The sequence below is a fragment of the Eretmochelys imbricata genome, unplaced genomic scaffold (assembly GCF_965152235.1).
Source record: "Eretmochelys imbricata isolate rEreImb1 unplaced genomic scaffold, rEreImb1.hap1 Scaffold_38, whole genome shotgun sequence".
Classification (NCBI taxonomy): domain Eukaryota; kingdom Metazoa; phylum Chordata; order Testudines; family Cheloniidae; genus Eretmochelys; species Eretmochelys imbricata.
The window spans coordinates 106,925-113,259 of NW_027554350.1; positions in this window are offsets into that span (position 1 = coordinate 106,925).

Below are 6,335 nucleotides of genomic sequence, written 5' to 3' on the forward strand. Positions count from 1 at the left end.
CCATCCCAATAAAGGCTTGGACCTGCTTTTTGGTGTGGGGAGCGGGCCAGTCTCTGATCACCTCCACCTTGGCTGGTTCTGGCTTTAGGCGGCCGTTCCCCACCCGATGGCCCAGGTAAGATACTTCCGCCATCCCCACCTTGCACTTCTCCGCTTTTACAGTCAGCCCAGCTCCCTGGAGTCGGTCCAGCACTTGTCTAACCTGGGACACGAGGTCCTCCCAGGTCTGGCTAAAGACACAGATGTCATCAATATATGCCACGGCAAAACTCTCCATCCCCCTCAGGAACTGGTCCACCAGGCGCTGGAAGGTGGCCGGCGCTCCCTTGAGGCCGAAAGGCAGGGTCAGGAACTCATAGAGCCCCAGAGGGGTGATAAAGGCCGATTTCAGCCGGGCATCTGCATCCAGCGGCACTTGCCAGTAGCCCTTTGTAAGGTCCATGGTGGTAAGGTACCGAGCTCCTCCCAGCTTGTCTAGGAGCTCGTCCGGCCTGGGCATGGGGTAGGCATCAGATACAGTGATGGCATTGAGCTTCCGATAGTCCGCACAGAACCGGACCGACCCGTCCTTTTTGGGGACCAGCACCACCAGCGAGGCCCAAGGGCTGGCAGATGGCTGGATCACCCCCAAAGCCAGCATGTCCCGGACCTCTCTTTCCAGGTGCTGAGCAGTTTTCCCTGTGACTCGGAAGGGGGAGCATCTTATCTGCGGGTGCGACCCTGTCTGCACCTGGTGGACAGTCAGATTAGTGCGTCCAGGCTGGTTGGAAAACAGCTGTCGGGACGGATGCAGCACCCCGCTGACCTCAGCTTGCTGGGCAGGGGTTAGCTGATCCGAGAGGGGAATTGTTTCCAGGGGGGAACCAGCTCTGGTCCCAGGGAATAGATCTACTAAAGGGTCATCTCCCTGCTCCTCCCACTGCCCACACACGGCCAACACCACATTCCCCCTGGCATAATATGGCTTCATCATATTCACATGGTATCCCCGGCGGTGGTGCGCCCGGTTCGACAGCTCCACCACATAGTTTACCTCATTGAGCTGCTTGACGACCTTGAAAGGGCCCTCCCAGGCGGCCTGTAGTTTGTTCTTTCTCACGGGGATGAGAACCATCACCGGATCCCCGGTGGCGTAGGCCCGGGCCCGCGCCATGCGGTCATACCAGACCTTCTGCTTCTTCTGGGCTCTGGCCAGATTCTCCCTGGCCAGGCCCATGAGTTCAGCCAGTCTCTCTCGGAAGATCAGGACATACTCCACCACTGACTCTCCATCGGGAGTGGCCTTCCCCTCCCACTCGTCTCTCATCAGGTCCAGGGGGCCCCTCACCCTCCTGCCATATAACAGTTTGAAAGGTGAAAATCCAGTAGACTCCTGGGGCACCTCCCTGTACGCGAACAGCAGGTGAGGTAAGTACTTGTCCCAATCCTGCAGGTGCTGGTTCATAAAGGTTTTCAGCATCATCTTTAGCGTCCCATTGAACCTCTCCACCAGCCCATTGGACTGGGGGTGATAAGCTGAGGCCCAGTCATGCAGGACCCCCCATTTCTCCCACAAGCACCGGAGCAGGGCCGACATGAAGTTGGAGCCTTGGTCTGTCAAGACTTCCTTGGGGAACCCCACTCGGTTGAAAATGGTCAGAAGCACATCGGCCACGGTGTCTGCTTCAATGGAAGCTAAGGGCACTGCCTCGGGGTAGCGGGTGGCAAAATCTACCACCACCAGAATGTATTTCTTCCCTGACCGGATCGTCTTGCTGAGAGGTCCCACGATGTCCATGGCCACCTTCTGGAAAGGCTCCTCTATGATGGGCAAAGGTCTCAAAGCCGCTTTCCCCTTGTCCCGGGCCTTCCCCACTCTCTGACAGGGGTCACAGGATCGGCAATACTGCCGGACCGTGGTAAAGACCCCGGGCCAGTAAAAGTTCTGTAGCAACCTCTGCCGGGTGCGCCGGATTCCCTGGTGCCCTGCGAGGGGGATGTCATGGGCCAGGTACAGTAGCTTGCGGCGATACTTCTGGGGGACCACCAGCTGCCTCCTGGTCCCACAGGACTCTACTTCCCTTGTGGGAGCCCATTCTCGGTACAGGAACCCCTTCTCCCACAGGAACCTCTCCTGGCAGCCTCTCCTCATGGTCCGTCCCACCCTGAGGTCGGCCAGGTCCCTGAGCTTCCGCAAGGAGGGATCTTTCCTCAACTCGGCCTGGAACTCAGCGGCTGGGGAAGAGATGGGGCCCGGTTCCCCCTCAGTGGCCAGGTCTGAGGCCTCAGCCTCTCTGAGCCGTGCCCCTCGGCGCTCCCTCCCCACCAGGGAAGAGTCCTGCGCCTCCGGTGCGGTACCCTCCCCAAGGTCAGGACGTAATGCCCCTCGCCGGCTCTGGCTACGGGTCACAACCAGGGCGGTCTGGGGCTTGCTTGGCCAGTCTTCCAGGTCCCCTCCCATTAACACCTCAGTGGGCAAATGGTGGTGTACTCCCACATCCTTGGGGCCCTCCTTGGCCCCCCATTTCAGGTGTACCCTTGCCACGGGCACCTTGAATGGGGTCCCGCCCACCCCCGTCAGGGTCAGGTAGGTGTTGGGCACCACCCAATCTGGGGCCACCACCTCGGGCCAGGCCAGTGTCACCTCCGCGCCCGTATCCCAGTATCCATAGACCTTCCTCCCATCCACCTCCAGGGGAACAAGGCACTCTCTCCGGAGGGACAGCCCCGCGCCCACCCTGTAAACCGAGCACCCTGAGTCCAGAGCATCCAGCTCCCCAGAGGAGCTGGTCTGGGGCCCTCCTCCCCCCTGAGCAGTTGTTAAGCTGCCAGCCCCCCTTGCCTGGGTAGTCTGCCCCTCATCCGGCTGGGTCCCTACCCAGTTAACCCTGGTGGGTTCGGTCTGCTCAGTCTGTCCCTGAGCCCGGGGCACTGGGTCCGTACGTGGCCTCTCTGGCCACAGTGACAGCAGCCCATGTCCCGTTGGTCCCCTCGAGCAGGTCAGATGGTCCTGATGCCAGGCATTCCCCTTGGGAGGGGGTTCGCCATATTTCCCCGCTGGGAGGTCCCATGGTGGCTCTCTCTCTGCATCGTGGGGGGCCTCTTCCTTAGGGTCTCCTCCCTGCCATCCCCATCCGGCTCTTCACAAGCTCGTCGGCCAGCCGCCCTGCGTGTTGCGGGTTCTCTGGCTTTTTGTCCACCAGCCACAGCCTCAGGTCGGAAGGGCACTGTTCATACAATTGCTCCAGTATGATCAGTTTAACCAGGTCCTACTTCGTCGGGGCCCCTCGGCCCACTTGGTGGCGTATCCCTCCATGCAAACAGCTAGTTGCAGATACGAGGCCTCAGGGGCTTTATGTTGACTCCAGAACCTTTCCCGATACATCTCAGGAGTTGGCCCAAACTTGCGGAGCAGGGCCTTTTTGAATAGTTCGTAGTCCCCTTTCTCCGTCCCTTCCAGTTGGTGGTACAATGCCATGGCCTTGGGGTCCAGTAAGGGGGTGAGAAACCAGAGCCTGTCCACAGGATCAACCTGGTGCAGCTCGCAGGCTGTCTCAAAGGCATCCAGGAAGTCATCCATGTCCTCCCGCTCCTTACGCTGGGCCAGGAGGCACTTATCAAAGCTCCGTGCCGTCCGGGGTCCCCCCTCCCTCACTGCAGCCAGGGGCTCGCTGCTCCTCAGCCTTGCCAGCTCCAGTTCATGCTGTCTCTGCTTCTCTTCATGCTCCCTCTGCTTCTCCTTCTCCTCCAGCTCATGCTGACACTGCTTTTCCCACTTCTCCTGCAGTTCCCGCTGCCTGAGCTCCAACTCTCTCAGTTTTAACTCCTTCTCCCATTGCAGCCGCCTCAGCTCCAGCAATGGGGAGCTCTGCCGGGAGGATCCCCTGCGGGCCTCAGGGGTCACAGTGCCCTCAGTATTCACTGGGCTCCTCCCAGCCCTTCCCCTAGGCATAGGTCGGAGGGGTCTCGCGAAGCCCTCAGCAGCCACCTGTTCGCTCCCCGCTGGGACAGACACCGGTGCCAGCCCTGCATCTGCCAGGCTGCTTCCCTCAGGGACAGGGATCGGTTTGTTCCAGCGATCTCCCTCCTCCAGCTGGGCAATCAGCTGTTCCTTGGTGGACCTCCCAATGCGCAGCCCCCTCTGCCTGCACAGCTCCACCAGGTCGCTCTTAAGATGCTTGCTATACATCCCCTTGCTGGCCACTCGCAGGCCTGTGTGCTCGCCGCTCCCCACAGTTTCCAGGGAGAACCCCTAGTGTGCCAGCCCTTCTCGAGGTCACCACCTTTGCCAGGGTCGAGCTGCAGACTCCTCCGCCCCTGGGACCGCTCGCTGCAATCCCCAGGGGGACCCTGTTACTGCAAAAGTCCTTGTTGGTGGTCACACATTCCCAGGGGTAACCGTCCCCCGGAAACTGCTCCTCTCTGAGCCTTCAGCACGCCTGGTCCTCGTTACTCCCCCTTTGTCTTACTGCTCCGCTGTCACTTACTGCAGGGCGCCATCCACAGGGTGCAGCACATCCCACCGCTGACACCAGTTATCACGGAGTCCCTGGGCGATGCTCTGGAACTGCTCCTTACAAAGCCAGGCAGGACTCTGGGGAAGTCTCCTTTCTGTGAGCAGACAGTCTTCAGGACACACAGCTTCCACCTTCCTGGGTCTGACCTCAGAGCATTCAGCCTCCTCTGCCCCTCCGTGCGCTTCCCACAGCGAGTCCACCCAGGCGGGGTCCTGGGGAAGCCAGAGGGTCCTGCCCCCCAACTGCGCAGTCAGACGTGACTCTCAGCCAGCCAGTAAAACAGAGGTTTATTAGACGACAGGAACATGGTCTAACACAGAGCTTGTAGGTGCAGAGAACAGGACCCCTCAGCCGGGTCCATTTTGGGGGGCAGTGACCCAGACAACCACGTCTGCACTTCACTCCATGTCCCCAGCCAGCCCCAAACTGAAACTCTCCCCCTCCCGCAGTCTCACTCTGCGTCCCCCCCGGCTCCTCCTCCAGCCTTTGTTACAGTTCTTCATACACAGGCTTCCCTGTCAGCCTGGGACCAGGCTCCTCTGTTCAGGTCTTTGTCTTCGAGTCCAAGGTCTCTAGTCCAGTCCCTGCACTCCCAGCGGGACTAAGTGTGATCTCCCCAGCTTTCCTGTTGTTTCCAGCGCGGGTGGGGGAGGAGAAAGGCCAAGGCATGATGCCACAGGCCCGTTATATACCCTCAGTCGAGGTGCCTGGCCAACGCTAGCCCAGACATGTCCTGGGGGGCTTTCCCGAGTCACAGAGTTGAGCAATCTCCCACTGGGCGATGCTCTCCCAGCCCCCTTACACCATGGTAAAGCCCTCACTTGACACCCCCCCGGGTGTGGGTCACCTCCCCGTGGCAGAGACGCTCCAACCTCCAGCGGACCCCACGGCGCCATCTCATCCCGCAGCCGAGACATGGATTTGGCCAGAACAACGGGGCCCTTTCCCACGACACCTCACCTGGTGCAATGTACCCTCACTGTAGGATGGGTGGACGTGGGGGGGTCACGGGCAGTATCTCCCCTGGGTCTTCCTGTCCCCTCGCACCATTCCCCCCTGCGGCCACCAGGTGGGGCTGTTCCACGGTGGCTGGGAGCGGGGCAGGAGAAGGGAGTGGGGGGAGAGGCAGTGGTTCATTCCCTACCTGCTTCCTCCTCCCCAGACCTGTGCGGTGTCCCTCCCACTTTCCCCACCAGGCTGTCCCGTTCTGTGCACCTGGACGGGGGTGTGTGTGTGTGAGTTCCCCTGGCAGGGTGAGGGACCCAGGCCTTGGAGGGGCCGAGGGGAGGGGTCTTGTACATTGGGGGGCCCCCTGCCCCATGGCACTGGCCAGGCTGGTCTCCCACACACACGCCTCCTGTGATACGCCCCCATGAGGACACAACACCCACCGCCCACCTGTCCCCGTCTCACACGCTGACAACCTGCGGTGACCAACCCCTGGTGCTCAGCTCTCACCAGCCATCTTCCCCACTGCACCCCCTGCCCCCTTGGGCATTCCCCAGGCTCTCTCTGCTCAGCCTGCCCTGTGGGGTGGGGGAATTGGCTTCCGGTCTAGCTCTGCCCGGGGGGGCCCTGAGCCGGGGGGGGCGAGGGCTCGGCAAAGGAGCCCCCAAAGGTCTGACGCGCTCCCAGGGCTGCCAGCCGCATTTGGAGGGGGGCGGAGGTGTCGGCCATGGGCGGAGGGGGATTCGGCAGTGCAGCCTCTCGCCGGGGTGGAGGGGGCCACGGCGGGCACGGGGCGTGGGACCTGCTCCAGCCCCGCCCGGGTTAATTCAGGGGCCTGAGGCGAGGCTCTCTCCTGGTGCCGCAGTGTCCCCCGCCTGCCTCCACGTGCCC